The 20,429-nt window shown below is 44.1% G+C and overlaps 1 protein-coding gene across 2 annotated transcripts in view; it reads left to right on the top strand.

The window, feature by feature from the left end:
• The window catches only part of adarb1b (adenosine deaminase RNA specific B1b), a 164,590-nt gene that overhangs the window by 88,523 nt on the left and 55,638 nt on the right, over positions 1 to 20,429 (top strand). The gene's annotated exons all lie outside the window — the stretch shown is intronic.

The raw sequence follows: 20,429 nt of genomic DNA, 5'->3' as shown, positions 1-20,429 counted from the left end.
GCATCTATTTTTTTCTCCGTTTTCTCAGTGTGTGTCCTGTATCTCTACCGTTTGATGTGCGCCCTGCACTCAATTGCTCCATTGCATCAAGTGCAATCGAGCTACCAGTGCCCTGTCTGTCTATTGGGATGCTGGTGGATGGTGCAATGATTACATTTTAAGATAGGATCAAAATGAAACAATGTAACATGTTTTTTGCTGTTCTTTTCATCTAAATATAAAAGCGTTGTGTGTTTTTATTGATCATTTGGAGCTGTACATGCAAGCATCTTGCTTGGGGAAAATATGAGCCATCATCATGGCAGATTGTTTCCCACAGGAGATGATAGTACATGCACGCACAGGCACACCTCCACACAGATCCTCTCCTGGCTAACACACACAGTCAAACACTTCCCACCTTCTCCACAGGTTCTCACCCGGTCCAGTAACAACAGATATGAACTGGGAGGTTGGAATACTGCAAAGAAAATGTGTTTCCCACTCTGCTATACTGATCATGTTTAAACAGCGTATGTGTGTGACTTTTTATTTCTTTCCGGGGGCTTTTGTCCTTTATTTTCACAGTGTGGTGTCATCGAGAGAACATCTATTTTGCAAGACAGACCTTTGTATTCATATCACAGCTCCCAGACAATGTACATTGTTTTGACTGTCATGTTGTGCCTGCTGTATATTGGGACAGTTGGTAACAACCTCCCAAAACATCCCTTGTCTCCCTTCCTTCCTAAATTGCCCTAGGGTGGAATGGCTGGGTCATGTTTTCCCCACTCTGCGCCGTGTGATAGTTTCCACTGCCTATGCACCACCACACCATTACTCTATTGAACACAGCTGACCACGGCGGTGGTGTGTGTGTTGTACGTCCCTGGCTCCCTGCCGTTTGTGACGTGCGTCCTGCACTCAATTGCTCCATTGCGTCAAGTGCAATCGAGCTACCTCACACCCTTTGACCTTGGATATCAGTGGTTTAAAGAAACACTACTCTCAGAGGAAATTGACTGTGCTGGTGAGTAGACCTGGGTGCTATACCGTATATACCGTATACCGGGGTATTTCAAAATACCCACGGTATGATTTTCAATAACGTCCCCAAAAAATAACATGATGATCCATGGTTGTGCAGCGCAAGAGAAGTGATCAAGTTACACTTGAAGTTCACTACTAATGTTTGCCAGCTAAAATATCTTATAACTACAAGTTGAACTATCTAAGATGTGCCCAATACATTTTCTCCAGCACAGGGCTCCAGCTATACATTTGGTTTTCTAACTTGCTAGCTAAGTGTCTAGCTTGCCAGATCAAGCTTCTTGAGAGTAGAGACAATCAATCCCCTCTGGAGTCTTGATCAAGATCACTGCTGTCTAATATTTTTTGTGTGCATGCAGCAAACTGTGAGTAGCCTTTTGAGATAGTTGTATACATTTATGAGCTGGTTGTCTGTCTTTGCAAAATCGTTTATGTTTGCTTGCACTTATTTGTTTTGATGCACGTATTTAGCTAGCGTCCGCTATGGGAATTCACTAGTACTTTGTTAGCGTTTGTGTTTTATTTTTACGTTTGGAATGAAATAGCGCCCGCTTGTGTGCACTGCCAGTAATACCGTATACCCCGGTATGGTAAAGGTTCCATATGAAGAGATGTAAGTCTGGATACCGCCCAACTCTACTGGTGAGTGCATTTGTGTGCATGCGAATGTGTATAGCGTGCAAACATACAGTGGCTGTATCCATGTATGTACAGCAGGGCTGTTTAATTAATTCAGGTGCTGGAGGTCCAGAACACCCCTGGTTTTCATCCTCTCCTTCTAATCAGGGCCTGATTCAGATCTGGGACACCAAGTGAGTGCAATTAACTACGAGGTAGAAACAAAAAACTGTGTTTTTTGGCCCTTTCGGACTGGAAGTTGCTCTGATGTACAGTATAAACAAACAGTATGTGTCTTTGAACGTGAAGTGTCCTCTCCCACTCCAGGTATCTCGACCCTAGAGAGCTTTTCAGCCCACTCCAAAAAAAACTAAACCCCACCACCCCCTCTCGTCTCCACATATAGTCAACGCGTCCAGTCAAAACATCAACAGTCCCGCGCATCAGCTCCCAAAGGGCACCCTAGCAGAAAGGACAGGCAAGGACGCACTAACCTCTAGCCACTGCTAGATAGTGCCAGGCTAGCCAGGGCAGCAGAATGCCGAGCTCAGCAGGGACAGCCCAATGCAATCTGTCTCTGGTGGAACGCATGTCAGGCCAATACACATCACAGCCAGCTCTCTTTACCCGGTGTTAAAGTCTCACACTGATCCCAAACCTGTCACATATTGGCAGTGGCACAACAGTGTACATAGTGTAGTACAGGGTTTTGCCGATTAGCTACTAACCCCTGGTTTTGATCTATCTTTATTAGTTTATCATTACATCCACGTGTTTTTGTTATGAGTGAGATATTGGTAGTGTTATTTGGAAGAGGGGAGAGTTGGAGAGAGAATGTGTGTTTGGGACAGTGGGACAGTGAGACAGTGAGACAGTGGGACAGTGAGACAGTGGGACAGTGAGGGGGAAAGAAAAGGAGAAGACATAAAAAGAGAGATGGAAGGAATGAAAAAGAGTTCAGACGAAGCCAATTCAATGGCTGATGTGTGCCGTGCACTGGGAGAGAGACAGCCACAGAATGATTTGGGGCCAGACAGTGCTGTCACACACCAAGCTGTGTGTGTGTCAAAGTGTTTGTGAGAATTAACAATATGCCGTGCTCTGTTTATAGTACCAACTTCATACTTCAAAGAGATTGCAGCTTTGAACAGGGGATTTCACTTTTAAAAAAGATGGGATCAAAATGAAACAATGTAACATGTTTTTTGCTGTTCTTTTCATCTAAATATAAAAGCATTGTGTTTTATTGATCGGTTGGAGCTGTACATGCAAGCATCTTGCTTGGGGAAAATATGAGCCATCATCATGGCAGATTGTTTCCCGCAGGAGATGATAGTACATGCACGCGCGGGCACACCTCCACACAGATCCTCTCCTGGCTAACACACACAGTCAAACACTTCCCACCTTCTCCACAGGTTCTCACCCGGTTCAGTAACAACAGATATGAACTGAGAGGTTTGATTACTGCAAAGCACATTTGTTTCCCACTCTGCTATACTGATCATGTTTAAACAGCGCGTGTGTATTTCTGTCCAGGGGGTTTTGTGCACTGGGTCTCATCCCAATACTCTCAAATGGGCTCCTCTCATTTTCTCCTATGTAGAAAATGAACTCCTATTGTTTCTAGTTTACTTTTTTTTCTACTATTAAACTATACTGTACTATGTCCCACTGTACGAGTACAGTTTGATACAAGTAACGCTTGTTTGAGACAAGCTATAGGATGACGCTATTTGGTATGAAACTATATCATGGTCTACCTCAGTTGAGGTAAAGCCCTATAAGCCTTAAATTGGATTAATTTGATGCTCAAGTGTGGAAGGGGGGCAATGGGGAGGATTAAGGTATAGCCAGCGGCACCGCAATGTATGGGACTGGTGGGCTCATCGTACAAAACAACAATGTGGTTTACTGTATTGTTAGAATGTTATATTGACAATGGAAACCCAATGAGATGCATCATCTTGTTTTCAAGGTGGATTTGAATTAACATAAAAGAAAAGCAATATCAACATTTCAACTGCAACAGTTATAGCAATGAATGACAAGACGATGAAAAGACGAATACCTGCACCTACTCACAAAACAAACTTACTAAACACTTAAAAAGACAATGTATGCAGATGTATTGGTGGTATTCATTTGAAAACATCAACAGTTATCAAGTGGATGAAAATAAGAAATTGCACTCTGTCATGTTTGTGACTAAAAGCTTAAGTGTTTTATTTTTTTGTCCACCTTATTCTTAGATTTTTTGCAATTATCTTTTTATTCAGTTTTCATATTGGGTTGCGGAATAATATCCTGGGTCTAGAAAGCCCTAACCTTCTGGGACTATAAAGCCCTAACCTTCTGGGTCTAGAAAGCCCTATCCTCCTGGGTCTAGAAAGCCCTAACCTCCTGGGTCTATAAAGCCCTAACCTTCTGGGTCTAGAAAGCCCTATCCTCCTGGGTCTAGAAAGTCCTAACCTTCTGGGTCTATAAAGCAGTTTCAGAATTGAATGGTCCTACAGCTCCTGAACCAGTCAAACTAGCAGAGAAGGCTACCTTTTGGTCTGTCTGCATTCACCCTCTCCAGCTCCTCCACCTTGTTCCTCTGGTGCTGCAGTTCAGTCTTAGTGGCGCTCAGCTCCTCTCTAAGAGTCGTCACCTCCTTTTTCTGCTCATCCAACTCCCTCTCACTGGCAGTCACTCTGGCCATCCATGGACAGTTCAGCTGTTTGCCCTGGATTCTTTCTCTCCAGCTCCTCTAGCTTGTTCTTCTGGAGCTGCAGTTCAGTCTTGGTGACACTCAGCTCCACTCTCTCTTCTACCACAACAGCACCCAGGATGTTCACTTTGTCTCTCAGCACCCTCAGCTCAGTCTAGATGTCAGGGGTGATGGTGGTCTGGCCAGTCACCTCGTTGTGGCTTGTCTCGGTAGCTTCATTCCAATGACTCTCAATCACACTCTCTACCTGAGCCCATAACCCAGACAGACAGCACAGCAACACCAGCAGAACTACAGCACCCCTCATTCTAAAATGATTGTATACAGGCTCAGTGCCCTCCTTTATATCCACAGACTACTTGATTAGGTAATACATGAGAATTTGACATACAGTACCAGTCAAAAGTTTGGACACACCTACTCATTGCAGGGTTTTTCTTTATTTTTACTATTTTCTACATTGTAGAATAATAGGGAAGACATCAAAACAATGAAATAACACATATGGAGTCATGTAGTAAACAAAAAAGTGTTAAACAAATGAAAATATATTTTATATTTGAGATTCTTCAAAGTAGCCACCCTTTGCGTTGATGACAGCTTTGCACACTCTTGGCATTCTCTCAACCAGCTTCATGAGGAATGCTTTTCCAACAGTCTTGAGGGAGTATGCTGAGCACTTGTTGGCTGTTTTTCCTTCAGTCTGCGGTCCAACTCATCCCAAACCATCTCAATTGGGTTGAGGTCGGGTGATTGTGGAGGGCAGGTCATCTGATGCAGCACTCCATCACTCTCCTTGGTCAAATAGCCCTTACACGGCCTGGAGGTGTGTTTTGGGTCATTGTTCTGTTGAAAAACAAATGATAGTCCCACTAAGCGCAAACCAGATGGGATGGCGTATCGCTGCAGAATGCTGTTGTAGCCATGCTGGTTAAGTGTGCCTTGAATTCAAACTAAATCACAGACAGTGTCACCAGCAAAGCACCCCCACACTATCACACCTCCTCCTCCATGCTTCACGGTGGGAACCACACATGCTGAGATCATCCGCTCACCTACTCTGCGTCTCACAAAGACACGGCGGTTGGAACTAAAAATCTCAAATCTGGACTCATCAGACCAAAGGACAGATTTCCACCGGTCTAATGTCCATTGCTCGTGTTTCTCGGCCCAAGCAAGTCTCTTCTTCTTATTAGTGTCCTTTAATAGTGGTTTCTTTGCAGCACTTCGACCATGAAGGCCTGATTCACGCAGTCTCCTCTGAACAGTTGAGATGTGTCTGTTACTTGAATTTATTTGGGCTGCAATCTGAGGTGCAGTTAACTGTAAAGAACTTATCCTCTGTAGCAGAGGTAACTCTGGGTCTTCCTTTCCTGTGGCGGTCCTCATGAGAGCCAGTTTCATCATAGCGCTTGATGGTTTTTGCAGCTGCACTTGAAGAAACTTTCAAAGTTCTTGAAATGTTCTGTATTGACTGACCTTAATGTCTTAAAGTAATGATGGGCTGTCGTTTCTCTTTGCTTATTTGAGCTGTTCTTGCCATAATATGGACTTGGGTCTTTTACCAAATTGGGTTATCTTCTGTGTACCACCCCTACTTTGTCACAACACAACTGATTGGCTCAAACTCATTAAGAAGGAAATAAATTCAACAAATTAACTTTTAACAAGGCACACCTGTTAATTGAAATGCATTTCAGGTGAATACCTTATGAAGCTAGTTGAGAGAATGCAAAGTGTGCAAAGCTGTCATCAAGGCAAAGGGTGGCTATTTGAAGAATCTCAAATATAACATATAATATAATATAATATATTTTGATTTGTTTAACACTTTTTTGGTTACTACATGATTCCATATGTGCTGTTACATAGTTTTGATGTCTTCACTATTATTCTACAATGTAGAAAATAGTAAAAATAAAGAAAAACCCTGGAATGAGTAGGTGTGTCCAAACTTTTGACTTGTACTGTATGTCTAGTGGAACAGTTTCAAAATAAAACCAAGGACTCCCTTGATCAAACACAGACAGATATTACATCATAGATAGGTCAGTTGTATCTGACGTTTCTTAAGATCGTAGGAGCACACGATGTGTTACTTTTTAAACTCAGCACTCTCATCACAGTAGCAGTCTCCTAATATGTATGTTTCTGTTGACTGGCTTAAGTTACCATGTGGTGTTACATGAAAAACTCTCTGATTAGAACGACATTAGGCTATCTTGTGTCGGGCAGTGTTTCGATCTGTTGGTCAGTCGGTCCCCCGCTCGCTCCCTGTTTCTCTCAAGTATGCTCCCACACACGCATGCGGGCGCACACACGTGTACATACACATTTTCTCTCACTCTCCCTCAACCCCTAAAAAAACAAAACAAAGGAGGCAAATTATGTTCTATTACATAGTCGGCTTGAGACCAACATGGTTTGGGATAATTGGGCTGTATGCTTTACGTAACTCCCCAAAACCGCTGACTTCAACCAAGGGATCAACGGAGGAAACAAACATGTCAAATTATCAAAGATTATTTACCCTCCCGAAGACATCTCACTCTCCCCTTCAAAAGAGGGTTAAGTGGCTGGCGGTAGCAAATTATCCCTTATTATTATTCCCGTTGGGAATTTCAGAAAGCGTTCCCGCCGGAATACCTTTGTTTAATCTCAGCGGGTTTCCGCAGGATAAAAGGCGTACGGGCCTGCAGTCAAAAACTCTGGGGAGGACACATTCAAGAACAAACTTCATCATGACACGAGCATTCAAGGAATCGCAATTACAGACATCAGACCTTGGCAATGTTATTGTTCTCATGTGGTTTTGGGAGTGTGTGTTCGTTACACCTTAATTACGTCTATGTTTTACTTGGTCATTCTCTGTTTGCAGCCTTGCATTTCGTCTTCGTACTTTTCCCTAGGAGTAAGCTCGACCTAAAGCTCTTGTCATGATGGAGCTTAATTGTCTTAGTTGGCATCGATGCCCCCCTTATTGAACAGGCACTTAGGCACAAGAGTATTTAGCTCGACTGGCTAATACACGCTGGTGGGTATATTTGGCTCACATGCACCGTCTGAACGGTCAGTTAGTTTTGACCCACCAGGGGTTTGTTCAGTAGAACGGATATGGACCTTATATTAATCAAATGACTAGAGATTAGTGACTGTACACACTATACAATAATATGCCACCTGGAATATTTGGGTTAAGATCATATGGGTGTGTCTGTGTCTCTGCCTATGTGCGTGCATATCTGTCCCTGGCAGCCCCTGTGGGTACTCCTGGTCCATAATCTAGCCGCATGGTCTGGTTGCTGCGGGTGTTAAAACGTCCTGTGTCATGCGTCCATTCCCTAGAAGGATCCATAATGTCACAGAAGCCAAATCAACTGCAGATCATCAGATCACTTCACCCAAGCACACACATCAACTATGGCCACGGTGAAGACACAAATCACCTACTTAAGCATTACAATACCCCCCTCTATTTACACTTCTTGCAGCAAGAACTTCTTAGAAACCTTTCCAAAGGTCCAAAAAGACAAACAGATGGTCCGTTATGCCCACTTCTTTGCATGCTAGAATCTCAATTATTAAAATGAATGTCCTCCCTTGTATACATTTTATGAGTTCCATGTTACCACTGCCTCCTACTATAGAGTCAAGTTTAGACCAGTAGGGGAAAAAAAGAGACCACAGATTAAATATGCAACACCTAACATTCCAAATTAATTTCCTGGAGACCTGGTTAAACCCAGAGGCTTCTGTTTAATGACACGCTATAGAAGAGTCAGTAGTTTCTCCAATTAGAATACAAGATGTATTATTTTCTGGATTGACTCCTAAAAAATGTAATGATTGTTTGGAGCCATTATACTGTAGCATACGCAGTAAATGTGTGGAAAGCTACAGAGAAGCATACGAGATCTAATCTTAAATGGCATTCATACTCTCAAATATGGCATAAAAAAGAATGGTAAGAAACCATTTTTATCAGATTCCTGGTCTAGGAAGGGTATTTATACTTTCAAAGATATGTGAATGTGAATGGACTATTTAGCTTCCAGGAAATCCGCCAGTGTTTTAATGTCCAAGGGTCATCATTTTGTCTTTACCTTCAACTCCTCTATCCATGCGTGCCTATACCCCATAGGAAGCAGAATTACCGCTACACCCATTGGTCAAATTTATAACGGACAGCCGCCCCTCAAAATGAGTTGTTTCTGATATCTATAGTCAGTTAATACTAGCAACACAAAAACCATTACCTCTATCCACTGTATGGGGAAAAGATTTTACACTTTTTGACAGACAAATAAATTGGAGACGGTATGGAAGAAAATATATTTGGATAATCTAAAAACCCAATCACTATTTAATGAATCTAACCCCTCAGAAAAGACATCACATTGGTCGCCTTTATGTGAATTCTGCTCCACATGGTACCATGGTACTTTTCAGCATGTGCTGTGGAAATGCCCAGGGGTGGTTGAATTCTGGGAGAAAGTCAATTATATAATCTCTGCACTTATAGACCAAATATTGCCATTAGATCCAATAGTGATGTTGTTTTGTGATGACTCTGAATTGAATGCCAACGGAGAGTGTGGGTTGGTAGGAACCACAGCTGCTAAACAAATTATTGTACAAAGGTAGATACCACCTCAGCAATGGCTGCTTACATTTAATGAAATTGTCCGATGGAACTGTCCACGGCCAGGATTCACAGGGCCAGGGTGTCCACTCTGGACACCTGGAAAAAAGCAGCAGTAGACATCTCTGAATTCTTATTTTTTTTTTTTTTTTTTTTTTATTTAACCTTTATTTAACCAGGTAAGCCAGTTGAGAACAAGTTCTCATTTACAACTGCGACCTGGCCAAGATAAAGCAAAGTAGTGCAATAAAAACAACAGAGTTACATATGGGGTAAAAAAAAACATAAAGTCAGAAAATACAACAGAAAATATATATACAGTGTGTGCAAATGTAGCAAGTTATGGAGGTAAGGCAATAAATAGGCTATAGTGCAGAATAATTACAATAGTATTAACACTGGAATGCTAGATGTGCAAGAGATTATGTGCAAATAGAGATACTGGGGTGCAAAAGAGCAAAATAAATAATATAGGGATGAGGTAGTTGGGTGGGCTAATTTCGGATGGGCTGTGTACAGGTGCAGTGATCGGTAAGGTGCTCTGACAACTGATGCTTAAAGTTATTAAGGGAGATAAGAGTCTCCAGCTTCAGAGATTTTTGCAATTCGTTCCAGTCATTGGCAGCAGAGAACTGGAAGGAATGGCGGCCAAAGGAGGTGTTGGCTTTGGGAATGACCAGTGAGATATACCTGCTGGAGCGTAGACTACGGGTGGGTGCTGCTATGGTGACCAATGAGCTAAGATAAGGCGGGGATTTGCCTAGCAGTGATTTATAGATGGCCTGGAGCCAGTGGGTTTGACGACGAACATGTAGTGAGGACCAGCCAACAAGAGCGTACAGGTCACAGTGGTGGGTAGTGTATGGGGCTTTGGAGACAAAACGGATGGCACTGTGATAGACTACATCCAATTTGCTGAGTAGAGTGTTGGAGGCTATTTTGTAAATTACATCGCCGAAGTCAAGGATCGGTAGGATAGTCAGTTTTACGAGGGCATGTTTGGCAGCATGAGTGAAGGAGGCTTTATTGCGAAATAGGAAGCCAATTCTAGATTTAACTTTGGATTGGAGATTCTTTATGTGAGTCTGGAAGGAGAGTTTACAGTCTAACCAGACACCTAGGTATTTGTAGTTGTCCACATACTCTAGGTCAGACCCGTCGAGAGTGGTGATTCTAGTCGGGTGGGCGGGTGCCAGCAGCGTTCGATTGAAAAGCATGCATTTAGTTTTACTAGTGTTTAAGAGCAGTTGGAGGCTACTGAAGGATTGTTGTATGGCATTGAAGCTCGTTTGGAGGTTTGTTAACACAGTGTCCAATGAAGGGCCAGATGTATACAAAATGGTGTCGTCTGCGTAGAGGTGGATCAGAGAGTCACCAGCAGCAAGAGCGACATCATTGATATACACGGAGAAAAGTGTCGGCCCAAGAATTGAACCCTGTGGCACCCCCATAGAGACTGCCATAGGTCCAGACAACAGGCCCTCCGATTTGACACACTGAACTCTATCTGAGAAGTAGTTGGTGAACCAGGCGAGGCAGTCATTTGAGAAACCAAGGCTATTTAGTCTGCCAATAAGAATGCGGTGGTTGACAGAGTCGAAAGCCTTGGCCATGTCGATGAAGACGGCTGCACAGTACTGTCTATTATCAATCGCGGTTATAATATCGTTTAGGACCTTGAGCGTGGCTGAAGTGCACCCGTGACCAGCTCGGAAACCGGATTGCATAGCGGAGAAGGTACGGTGGTATTCGAAATGGTCGATGATCTGTTTGTTAACTTGGCTTTCGAATACTTTCGAAAGGCAGGGCAGGATGGATATAGGTCTGTAGCAGTTTGGATCTAGAGTGTCACCCCCTTTGAAGAGGGGGATGACCGCGGCAGCTTTCCAATCTCTGGGGATCTCAGACATTATGAAAGAGAGGTTAAACAGACTAGTAATAGGGTTAGCGACAATTTCAGCGGCTAGTTTTAGAAAGAAAGGGTCCAGATTGTCTAGCCCAGCTGATTTGTAGGGTTCCAGATTTTGCAGCGCTTTCAAAACATCAGCTGTCTGAATTTGTGTGAAGGAGAAGCGGGGGGGGCATGGGCAAGTTGCAGCAGAGGGTGCAGAGTTGGTGGCCGGGTTAGTGGTAGCCAGATGGAAAGCATGGCCAGCTGTAGCAAAATGCTTGTTGAAATTCTCGATTATTGTAGATTTATCGGTGGTGATAGTGTTTCCTAGCCTCAGTGCAGTGGGCAGCTGGGAGGAAGTGCTCTTATTCTCCATGGACTTTACAGTGTCCCAAAACTTTTTGGAGTTAGTGCTACAGGATGCAAATTTCTGTTTGAAAAAGTTAGCCTTTGCTTTCCTGACTGCTTGTGTATATTGGTTCCTAACTTCCCTGAAAAGTTGCATATCGCGGGGGCTATTTGATGCTAATGCTGTACGCCACAGGATGTTTTTGTGCTGGTCAAGGGCAGTCAAGTCTGAGGAGAACCAGGGGCTATATCGGTTCTTAGTTCTGTATTTTTTGAATGGGGCATGTTTATTTAAGATTGAGAGGAAATTACTTTTAAGGAACAACCAGGCATCCTCTACTGACGGAATGAGATCTATATCCATCCAGGATACCTGGGCCAGGTCAATTAGGAAGGCCTCCTCGCTAAAGTGTTTTAGGGAGCGTTTGACAGTGATGAGGGGTGGTCGTTTGACCGCGGACCCGTTACGGACGCAGGCAATAAGGCAGTGATCGCTGAGATCCTGGTTGAAGACAGCTGAGGTGTATTTAGAGGGTATGTTAGTCAGGATGATATCTATGAGGGTACCCATGTTTACGGATTTTGGGTTGTACCTGGTAGGTTCGTTGATAATTTGCGTGAGGTTGAGGGCATCTAGCTTGGATTGTAGGATGGCTGGGGTATTAAGCATATCCCAATTTAGGTCACCAAGCAGTACAAACTCTGAGGATAAATGGGGGGCAATCAATTCACATATGGTGTCCAGGGCACAGCTGGGGGCTGAGGGGGGTCTGTAGCAAGCGGCAACAGTGAGAGACTTATTTCTGGAAAGGTGGATTTTTAGAAGTAGAAGCTCAAACTGTTTGGGCACAGACCTGTATAGTATGATAGAGCTCTGCAGGCTATCTCTACAGTAGATTGCAACTCCACCCCCTTTGGCAGTTCTATCTAGACGGAAAATGTTATAGTTGGGGATGGAAATTTCCGAATTTTTGGTGGCCTTCCTGAGCCAGGATTCAGACACTGCTAGAACATCAGGGTTGGCAGAGTGTGCTAACGCAGTGAATAACTCAAACTTAGGAAGTAGACTTCTGATATTTATGTGCAAGAAACCAAGACTTTTGCGATTACAGAAGTCATCAAATGATAGCGCCTGGGGAGTAGGAGTGATACTGAGGGCTGCAGGGCCTGGGTTAGCCTCTACATCACCAGAGGAACAGAGCAGGACTAGAATAAGGATACGGCTAAAGGCTTTAAGAACTGGTCTTCTAGTGCGTTGGGTACATAGAATAAAGGGGGCAGATTTCCGGGTGTTATAGAAAAGATTCAGGGCATTATGTACAGACAAGGATATGGAAGGATATGAGTAAAGTGGAGGTAAACCTAAGCGTTGGGTAACGATGAAAGAGATAGCATCGCTGGAGGTATCTCTAGAGGCATAAATTGAGTCGGTCTCCGCGTGTATTGGAGGAGGTGCAAAGGAGCTATCTAAGTCAAGTTTAGCTAGGCTGGGGGGTCTGCAGTGATATAGTACAATTAGAAATAACCGAAACAACAATAAACTAACCATGTTTGGGCTGAGGCTAAACATAAACAGGATGTAGTACCGTAAAAAGGAACAGTCCAGCAGATATCAGCTGTATAGCTGAGTTATCATAAGGTCCGGTGGTAAACTAGTGAGTAAGAGGCCACGGCTAGCGTGTGCTAGCGGGCCGGGGCTAGCAGATGGATGGAATCTTCGTGGTTAACGTCGTAACCACATCAGACGATTTCGTCGGCAGACCAGTCGTGTAGGATCGGCGGGGCTCCGTGTCAATACTAGGTGGTCCCGTCCGGTTGACAGAGAGGTAGATAGCCGGGAGATGGGCTTAGCTCAGGATAATTAGCCAGACCACAGCGTCCGTTTTGTTGTAGCTAGCTGGTAGCGACGAATCCGGAGTTAAAGGTCCAGTGATTCAATGGTTCCAGCAGACCTGTACATCCATGAATGGATCTCTATAATTTGTAACTATTTCGGATGTTTGTATTGTTCAATAGATGTACTATGTAAGGTGTATTTATTTATCTGTGTTTTTATTTCACGATAGATTTTAGATATGCTTAGATTGCCGGGTGGGTGTTTTAATAAATATATATATACACTGCTCAAAAAAATAAAGGGAACACTAAAATAACACATCCTAGATCTGAATGAATGAAATAATCTTATTAAATACTTTTTTCTTTACATAGTTGAATGTGCTGACAACAAAATCACACAAAAATTATCAATGGAAATCAAATTTATCAACACATGGAGGTCTGGATTTGGAGTCACCCTCAAAATTAAAGTGGAAAACCACACTACAGGCTGATCCAACTTTGATGTAATGTCCTTAAAACAAGTCAAAATGAGGCTCAGTAGTGTGTGTGGCCTCCACGTGCCTGTATGACCTCCCTACAACGCCTGGGCATGCTCCTGATGAGGTGGCAGATGGTCTCCTGAGGGATCTCCTCCCAGACCTGGACTAAAGCATCCGCCAACTCCTGGACAGTCTGTGGTGCAACGTGGCGTTGGTGGATGGAGCGAGACATGATGTCCCTGATGTGCTCAATTGGATTCAGGTCTGGGGAACGGGCGGGCCAGTCCATAGCATCAATGCCTTCCTCTTGCAGGAACTGCTGACACACTCCAGCCACATGAGGTCTAGCATTGTCTTGCATTAGGAAGAACCCAGGGCCAACCGCACCAGCATATGGTCTCACAAGGGGTCTGAGGATCTCATCTCGGTACCTAATGGCAGTCAGGCTACCTCTGGCAAGCACATGGAGGGCTGTGCGGCCCCCGAAAGAAATGCCACCCCACACCATGACTGACCCACCGCCAAACCGGTCATGCTGGAGGATGTTGCAGGCAGCAGAACGTTCTCCACGGCGTCTCCAGACTCTGTCTCGTCTGTCACATGTGCTCAGTGTGAACCTGCTTTCATCTGTGAAGAGCACAGGGCGCCAGTGGCGAATTTGCCAATCTTTGTGTTCTCTGGCAAATGCCAAACGTCCTGCACGGTGTTGGGCTGTAAGCACAACCCCCACCTGTGGACGTCGGGCCCTCATACCACCCTCATAGAGTCTGTTTCTGACCGTTTGAGCAGACACATGCACATTTGTGGCCTGCTGGAGGTCATTTTGCAGGGCTCTGGCAGTGCTCCTCCTGCTCCTCCTTGCACAATGGCGAGGTAGCAGTCCTGCTGCTGGGTTGTTGCCCTCCTACGGCCTCCTCCACGTCTCCTGATGTACTGGCCTGTCTCCTGGTAGCGCCTCCATGCTCTGGACACTACGCTGACAGACACAGCAAACCTTCTTGCCACAGCTCGCATTGATGTGCCATCCTGGATGAGCTGCACTACCTGAGCCACTTGTGTGGGTTGTAGACTCCGTCTCATGCTACCACTAGAGTGAAAGCACCGCCAACATTCAAAAGTGACCAAAACATCAGCCAGGAAGCATAGGAACTGAGAAGTGGTCTGTGGTCACCACCTGCAAAACCAGTCCTTTATTGGAGGTGTCTTGCTAATTGCCTATAATTTCCACCTGTTGTCTATTCCATTTGCACAACAGCATGTGAAATTTATTGTCAATCAGTGTTGCTTCCTAAGTGGACAGTTTGATTTCACAGAAGTGTGATTGACTTGGAGTTACATTGTGTTGTTTAAGTGTTCCCTTAATTTTTTTGAGCAGTGTATGTATATATATATATATATAATTATTATATGAATCTAAATAACAAAAACTTTATGTGAATTATTTTATTTTTAAATAAACTATTGCCGTAGGACACAGTCGGTTGCGTGCTGGTAGTGTTGGCCCACATTTGTAGGTTTGGGTGCGTGGGAATGGATGGGGGCTTGTGTGGGTGGGTTGGGGCTTGTGTGGGTGAGTGGGGGCTTGTGTGCATGTTTCTGAGTGTGAGTGTGTGAGTCCTAATTAACACTACTGGCAGATTCCCATTTTTACTACGGGCCTCAAACGCATCCCAGAATAGTCTCTCTGTTGCAAAATGCCGCCTACACTTTATTCCCACTCAGAGCTAATAAGAGACGCCAGGCTGTGTATGTGTGTGTTATTTGCCACTTACGTTGAGTTTTTTCCCTCCCAGTCAAACATATATTAATGTTGTCAGCACTAGAGAGTATGGAAGAGCTATAGGGAGACGGCGAAGCCAAGAGAAGGAGGCCACTTGAGAGAGAGGGGGCAGAAGGCTTAGAGAGAAATCAAGCAATTTAATTGGTTACTGCTTGAATATAGTTGGTTACTTCTTGAGTGTAGCATGTTGTAAAGGGATGGGAACACCGCTGAGACAAACTCGGCTTAGACGAACACGCTCATGTGTTTATGGTCACAGTAATTCCCCTCTCTCGTCTTCCTCCTCTTTATTTGTCTCTCTCTCCCCCCTCTATATCATGTCTCCTCTCTCCATTTTTCATCTACCTCTCTTGCTCAACGTCCCTCTATCTCTCCATGTGCCCTACCTTCCCTATTGGTTGCTGTTTCTACATCCTCCTGTCTTTCGTGTACCTTCTCCCTCTCTTGCTTTTAGTGTTTTTTACCTCTCTTGCCCGCTCTAAATTTCTCCCTCGCTGTCACTCTCCCTCTCCTCTGTGCCAGTCCTCTCCTCTATTTGTGTATGCTCCCCCCCACTCCCTCCATCCTCCATCGAGTCAACACTGTTGCCGTAGAGTCTCAAGGGGCGATACATGGAGAGAGAGAGAGTGGAGGTTAAAGCGAGAGAGCGTGCGCCAGGTGAGGCACCACAGGGCCTGGAGCTCCCGCTAAGCACATTAGCCGCTAACGCTAACCCAAGCTCTGTTCCCAGCGGATGGGCCGTAGCCGCTAGGTTAAAAAAGAGCCCTGGCAACATGACATCATTCTCTGTTCACGTCAAAGGAATGCCTCCGCTGACAAGCTACCACTGGTTCCGTCGCCGCTGCTTAGTCAGCTGTTTGTTTGTTTGTGAAATGTTCTCTATATCCTTCTCTCTCTCGCAGTCTCTCGCATCCTCCCTCGCTCTGTTGCGGTATGAGGAAGATTGTGGAATAGTTTACAGTGGTGGGTGAAGTCACTGATGACCACCACACAGCCTCAGAGACGCTAATAGTGCCCTTTAGCATCTGCTAGCCTGCCTCTGCTCTACTAGGCAGTAGGGTTGGACAGTATCCAGATTTTCATATCCTCATACCGTCCTTCTCTCGGACATTTACAATATTACCGGCTTAGTACACAAGGGGGCGCCAAAAAAAAAGCACATTGGATGTCTATTACCAGAATGCTAACAAAATTAGCACAAATAATAGCAAATTTCCATGGAGGCTGCTAGCTAAATATGCTAAAAATAAACGAATTGCAAATACAGGAAATCCAGCTCATAAAGTTATACATATATAGGTAGAAGCTACTGAATGTCATTTTTGAGTTTGGACATTTACAAGCGAATGTGAACAAGAGACATTGTGCAAATGAACAAAGGTTTGACGCATGCTTGTCTGAAGGAAGAACAGTACTGTGTACACACTGTGTCTGTGTGGAGTCTGGGAGTCGCTACGACAACGGGCCTGCCTGCTTTGCTAGGAGAAGATTGCGCGTGAGGGGATGGCTGCCGTTTTATGGACTCTTAACCAACCGTGCAATTTTGTGTTTTTCCGCATTGTTTGTAACTTATTTTGTACATAATGTTGCTGCTACCGTCTCTTATGACCAAAAATAGGCTTCTGGACATCAGCACAGCGATTACTCACCTTGAACTGGACGAATATTTTTTCTTTAATTAGTCGGACGAGAGGGATTTGCTCCAGACATCCGACAGGGCCCTCATCCCCATCATTCGCAGTAGAAAGAAAAGGAGATATCGCGGAAGGAGATCGTGGTGCTTGGTAAGGAGCCGGCGACGAGTGGCTAATCTGCCTTTGCCATCGATACTATTGGCAAACTTACAATTGCTTGATAATAAAGTGGACGAACTACAGGCACGAATATCCTACCAACAGGACATTAAAAACTGTCATCTTATGTTTCACCGAGTCATGGCTGAATGAAGACATGAATGACATACAGCTGGCGGGTTATACACTGTATCGGCAGGATAGAACAGCAGCCTCTGGTAAGACAAGGGGTGGCGGTCTATGTGTATTTGTAAACAACAGCTGGTGCACGATATCTAAGGAAGTCTCTAGGTTTTGCTCGCCTGAGGTAGAGTATCTCATGATAAGCTGTAGACCACACTATCTACCAAGAGAGTTTTCATCTATATTCTTCGTAGCTGTCTATTTACCACCACAAACCGATACTGGCACTAAGACCACACTCAATGAACTGTATACGGCCATAAGCAAACAGGAAAACGCTCATCCAGAGGCGGTGCTCCTAGTGGCCGGGGACTTTAATGCAGGGAAACTTAAATCTGTTTTACCTAATTTCTACCAGCATGTTAAATGTGCAACCAGAGGGAAAACAACTCTAGACCACCTTTACTCCACACACAGAGATGACAAATCTCTCCCTCGCCCTCCATTTGGCAAATCTGACCATAATTATATCCTCCTGATTCCTGCTTACAAGCAAAAACTAAAGCAGGTGCTTACCAGTGACTCGGTCAATAAAAAAGTGGTCAGATGAAGCAGATGCTAAGCTACAGAACTGTTTTGCTAGCACAGACTAGAATATGTTCCGGGATTCTTCCGATGGCATTGAGGAGTACACCACATCAGTCACTGGCTTCATCAATAAGTGCATCGATGACGTCGTCCCCACAGTGACTGTACGTACATACCCCAACCAGAAGCCATGGATTACAGGCAACATCCACACTGAGCTAAAGGGTAGAGCTGCCGCTTTCAAGCAGCGGGACTCTAACCCGGAAGCTTATAAGAAATCCTGCAATGCCCTCCGACGAACCATCAAACAGGCAAAGCGTCAATACAGGACTAAGATCGAATCGTACTACACCGGCTCCGACACTCGTCGGATGTGGCAGGGCTTGCAAACTTACAGACTACAAAGGGAAGCACAGCCGCGAGCTGCCCAGTGACACGAGCGTACCAGACGGGCTAAATTACTTCTATGCTCGCTTCGAGGCAAATAACACTGAAACCTGAATGAGAGTCAGTTGTTCCGGACGACTGTGTGATCACACTCTCCATAGCCGATGTGAGTAAGACCTTTAAACAGGTCAACAGACGGATTACCAGGACGTGTACTCCGAGCATGCGCTGGCAAGTGTCTTCACTGACATTTTCAACCTCTCCCTGTCTGAGTCTGTAATACCAACATCTTTCAAGCAGACCACCATAGTCCCTGTGCCCAAGAACACTAAGGTAACCTGCTTAAATGACTACCGACCCGTAGCACTCACATCTGTAGCCATGAAATGCTTTGAAAGGCTGGTCATTGCTCACATCAACACCATTATCCCAGAAACCCTGCTCTTTAATTATTTGTTACTTTAAAAAACCTTTTTTTTTGTATTCTTTCTTAAAACTGCATTGTTGGTTAAGGGTTTGTAAGTAAGCATTTCACTGTAAGGTCTACACCTGTTGTATTCGGCGCATGTGACAAATTTGATTTGGTTTGATTTGAAGATGGGGGAGGAGCAGACTGGCCCAGAACGGAGAGTGGAAAAAAATGCAAGGAAATCAAGCTGCAGGGGCAGCTGTACAGATAACTCATCCAAAGGGCTTTGACTGCTCAAACACGGCTGAAAGCTAAACATTATGATGCCCCTTGATCTTATTAATTCAGCCACTTACTTAGATAACTAGCAAGTTAAACTTAGGGGTCGCCCTAATGCAGAATTCTTAGTTTTTCACGCAGGAAAAAATATAAAACGCATAAGAAATACTGTATCTTGCTGTGTTTTGTAAGCGCAAATCTAAAATGCTTCTTATTGTAATTTCTGCTCAGCATCAAACGAACGTTGTGCTTCAGTTTCACACTCGGATAAGAATTCACAAATGGGCATTCTATCAAAAGACAAAAGATGGTATTTTTCTCGATGAAGTTTGGTAAAATGCAAGATGACTTTAAGCAAAACATTAGGAAATGTAGCTGGTTACATTATTTTTATGATAAACATTAGAAATATGATGGCCATGTATAGTTTTTTGCCACAACAAAAAACCTTGCTTTTTCATTGTACGCGCATTTACTCGTGTGGCTGCCAGCCAAGTAGCGTTACACTTCTGTTGTCACCTGATGACAATGAAGCAATTTTCTGCCGAATGTGTTGCACTAATGTATTTTCTGTTAAATAAAACTATAGTTGCACGTCCCTGATCACTCTATTGAAGCAAAAAAACACTGTTGACTTTCAATATAAAACACGACCCCTGTCAATACACAGCTGGAGTCACCTGCTCTCCCTTTCTCCTGTTGTGCTATTTACAAACAAACACGTGATTGGCTCAACTGTTCTGGGGAAGTACGGTAAGCTTCATAATGTAAAATAATGTGACTGGTGAAATGAAGAACACAATATGCTTTATCTTCTAACGTATTGCACAAGTTGACTGCAGGTATTTACATAAAACATCGCTGCAAATATTCAAATGTATTGAAAAACGTCAAAAAAAATTGTTTCAACGGTATTGATGGTATTGAAAAAACATCCGGTGGCTATTTCCAAATACCCCGGTATACACGGTATACTGCCCAAGACTACTAGGTAGTACAGTGGACTCTGCTGACTTGTATGAGAGGAGTGCACTGTATTGGAAAAGGCACTCCATCTATTGTCAATACGATATGGTTATGTATAAGATTGTATTGATAATGAACTGGGAGTATATAGGCTCTTGTTGAAGTGAGCAGGGATAATGTAATCCACCTGTCAGGGCTACTCATGTTGATGTATCTAGTCAGTCAGAAAGACTGGATCGATCTCCACAAGGATAATATGATGGGATCTTTGGATCTTTGTGCTGCCACATACACGCGCGTGACTGAGAGACACCTGCCAAGGGTTTCACAATCCAATCCAGCCCAGCGCGAAGCTCCAGTACGTGGCTTCACACTCTTTAGTCCTTTTAGGTCAGCTGTCTCTGTGTGTGTGTGTGTGTGTGTGTGTGTGTGTGTGTGTGTGTGTGTGTGTGTGTGTGTGAGCTAGTTCCCCTCTTTCCCTAAGCGGGCCTTGGGCCTTCCACTCCCTAAATTCTAATTAGCTTTTTATGTGTGCCAATTGT

The sequence above is a fragment of the Coregonus lavaretus genome (genome assembly GCF_964263955.1).
Source record: "Coregonus lavaretus genome assembly, chromosome: 5".
Lineage (NCBI taxonomy): Eukaryota > Metazoa > Chordata > Actinopteri > Salmoniformes > Salmonidae > Coregonus > Coregonus lavaretus.
This window is presented reverse-complemented; position numbering and strand designations above follow the sequence as displayed.